Genomic DNA, 3,938 nt, shown 5'->3' with positions numbered 1-3,938 from the left:
GCCTCACTTGCTCTGAACTTTCAGATCACATCCTTTACATCCAGTTCTCTCCCTGCCCTAAATCATCTGCCTGGAATAATTGCGGCCGAGATAGTTTATCAGCTGCCATCAGCACATGTCACTTCCCAAGGCAGTGGAAATCCTACGGACTCCTCTGTTGGTGTTCATTTTTTCGCTCACACCAAATCTTATTATTGAATCGAGATGGTTGTGAGTTGAACATTAACTTCAACACCAGTTCTTGGCCCTGTTAATAGTCAAGGCGATGAAGGCAACCGCTCTCTCTGTTAAGCTAATGAGGCAGGGGAAACACTGAGGATGGCAGGTGCGGCCAGCCTTCGTCTCTTGAGTGTCTGCGTTGCCCAGGCAACTTCTCCCACAACTGCAAATGGCAGTGTTTTGCTTTTCAACGTTCTTCTGTCTGTCCTGTGTTAGCAAATCAACTGGCCTCTCGTCTTTATTTTCTCAAAGAGGATATAGAATGAACTTGAACGAGCCATCATCTTGGCGATTCAAGGCATGGCTTCCCTTTCGATTTCTGTTGCCGTTGGTTTAATGTTTTTGTTGTACAGCACAGAAAGCACAATTCTGCATGTGAAATTACCAGCAAAAAAGCATCAAATTGCCACAGGGCCCGGGAAAAGGAAAGTGGAGTGTTGGGGGGTACACTTTTAAACTTGTGGGCTGGGGGAAGGTAGTTCTAAAACTCAGGTTTCCAACTGAATCACTGAGCCCATTGAGAAAGGGAAAGAGAGTTTGCAAAACCTGAAGCACAATTAATTCACATAAACATTACTGTGCCTGAGTTTGTGTCATTAGATTGTTCATCTTAAGTCAAAGGACAGGGGAATAATAGGTTATCAACAGAGTAGATTGTTCTAAATGGAGAGCTGAGCATACAGGACTTGAGTGGAAACAGGGAGACACTTCACCTTAGGTTATATGAAAAAACATTCATGAACCATGTGAGCTTGCTGTTGGTTTTTTAATGGGACCACCTTTCTTGAGTAATCATGGACTATGATGCATTAAATTCAAGGTTCAAATTCTTAATGCGCGCACACACACACACACACACACACACTTAAGCATGTTCTGAAGCTAGCCCACTGGTTTCTAAGAAGTACTATCAGGCAGTGGTGAAGAATCTGGCCTCTAGAGTAAAAAGGCCAAGAGGCATGTCCCAGGTCTGTAATCAGCTGAAGGATTTGAGGGAAATTATTCAGTGTCTGAGCCTCGGCGTGTTCCTCTTAAAAGTGGGTATGACGAAAAGAGAAAAAGCCAGGAGGCATTCAGCAGGGTGCCTGGCATGGCCAGCTATTTTGGGAGATATACCTACACCCTTTCCATCTCTCTGACTCTGCAGCCAGATCGTGGCACACACCATCCCGTTTCCTCTGTTTCCTCTTGGGAAGTGCTTTCTACATCTCTGCCGCCCCGTTTAGTTGTTGCTGGCCAGGCGCGAGGCCTCGGGGCTCTGGGTCTGCAGAGGAGGCTTGGTTACTTGCCAGGCTGCGAGGACGGGCTCCCCTTGAGGACTGTGTCTGAGACACTAATGAGATCTCTGTTTAACCGTGGCTGTGAGCTCTGCCGGCAGGTGGGGGAGAGCAGAAACACCTTGCACAACAATTAGCTTTTCACAGCCATTAGCAATTTGTAGTCATTAGCACCATGGAAACATTGCAAATAACACTCAGGAAGCAAATACCACTCTGAGCTGGAACAGGGCTTCCCAGCCACATCAGTCCCTAGTGAGTCAGGGGTCTTACAGTGTGATACCCCTGTGCTTGGTCACTGCTGCAAAGGGGACATACGACCCAAAGTGCCTCTGTTCCTTCCCATCACATCTCTGAAAACGGCTGCATCAAAGCTCATGATTTGTTGCAGTGAAATACAAATCTTTCAGAAGGAAAGCCCAGAAGATGAAGTGCATAATAAGGCAATTCTGAACTCCTGCACAGACCCAGAAATCTAAACTGCATTGGAATGAATGGTATGAATAATTGAAATGCAATTTGAACGAAACCCCAGCGCCGTGCTATGATTTAGCCCCAAAGCTGTTCAGAGCCACACTGCCCAACACTGGAACCACCTACGTGTCTTACAGTAGGGTTTGGTTAAATAATTGTGCTGCACCTGTTTAATGGAGTATAACACAGCCTTTAAAAATAATAGCCTGGAATTTGGATACCATTAAAAAGGTTAGAAAATACTATTAACGTAGGATTTTTTTTTTCTTTGTAAAAATGATTCACACCTAAAAGGGTTGTTTTTGGCTGCCGGGAATGATAATGGATGGGTTTTAATTTTTGTTCTTTTGCTTTTCTATTTTATACTCTTTTTCTAAAATAACTGTGTATACGTGTGTAATCCTTTTGAATCAGAGAAAGCAAGAGAGAAAAGGAGCTGAGTGAGGCAGTATGCTTTGTCTGGCAAAGAGGATTTAACACAAATGCAAAAATTTTAAGCAAATACCTTATTGAAGTCTAACATGTACAGAAAAAAATACACAAATACTAAGTACACAGTTTGACTCTTCACAAGGTGCATAGACCCAGATGCAGAATGAATTTTAAATACAGTGGTGGTTCTGCTTGTGGTTCATTGGTTCCCCACCATGAATCTGGATGGTGAACAATTAGAGTAGGAGAGGAGTGGACAGGGAGTCAGTGATCCAAGTTGGCAAATTGGAAGCTGGTGATGGTGACTCTGGGAGGAGAGTGGTGAATCTGTGTTTTACAGAAGCCGTCACTGAGAGAAAGGGAGTAAGAGTAATTTGAATCCCGAGTGGAGAAGCTCAGGGATGTTGCTAGGCTGTCAGGCTCTGAAATCAGTGCTTCTCCAAGAAGAAGAAACAACAGCTGGGCAACCAGCAGAAGACCAGGACATTCCGAAGGGCTTGATGACTACACAGTAGAAGGGATGGAGAAAGGTATATAAGGGAAGTTGGGAAGGCTTGCAGGTTAGGAAAGAGTAATAGAAAAACCAGTTCCTGGCAACGTGTATAAAAGGTAGAACAGCGGGGAAATTAGAAAGTCTACATTTGTGCACTGAAGGGCCATGTGGAACTGAAAGTTGCTCTTGGGGCTAATGGACCAGGGCTGCAGAGCACAAGAGCTCTAGCCTTGTTCAGAAATCACAGCTATGTAGGAGAATGGGATCTGACCTGTTTTTTCTTTACATTTACTGATGCATAGGCAAGCACGGCACTCCTTATAACCCCCTTCACCTAGAAAAACACCCCTACCCCAAATCTTCGCACAGTTACCAAACTTATTTCGCCCCGTGAAATAACTGCTCTTTGTGAACCGTGCACAGGGTGTATTCTGGGCAAGGGGTGCCTCTGGAGAATAGGTGGTAAATGTTGAGAACTTTGGGTGATGACGGCATAAAAGCCACCCCCCACACACACACACCCCAAAAGAAAGTCAGCTGGGGAGGACCATGCTTGGGAAGTTTTAATGGACGCCATTTTGTCAAAGGCATGCGCCTACGAATTGATTTTTTTTTAATTTTTTTTAACATTTATTTTTGAGACAGAGACAGAGCATGAACAGGGGAGGGGCAGAGAGAGAGGGAGACAGAGAATCGGAAGCAAGCTCCAGGCTCTGAGCCATCAGCCCAGAGCCCGACGCGGGGCTCGAACTCACGGACCGCCAGATCGTGACCTGAGCCGAAGTCGGACGCTTAACCGACTGAGCCACCCAGGCGCCCCACGAATTGATTTTCTTAATTAACTCAGTGGTGGCAAGTTGGCATGCATACTCCGTGATCTGCTGACGGCTGGATGTGATACTTTGCGAATACCTCTGGTTAGGTCGTAACGTCCTGTCTTGTCACTTTCAGATTTGCAAGGATAGGGGCTCTGTGGTAATTCATTTCTACATCCCAGTGCATCCTAAAGCACCTGGCAGGTACAACACGTTGACTAAATGCTT

The sequence above is a fragment of the Panthera pardus genome, unplaced genomic scaffold (genome assembly GCF_024362965.1).
Source record: "Panthera pardus isolate Hobbes unplaced genomic scaffold, ASM2436296v1 HiC_scaffold_20, whole genome shotgun sequence".
NCBI classification, from domain to species: Eukaryota; Metazoa; Chordata; class Mammalia; order Carnivora; family Felidae; genus Panthera; species Panthera pardus.
The sequence above is the reverse complement of the archived record's forward strand: the minus strand, read 5'-3'. Positions refer to the sequence as shown.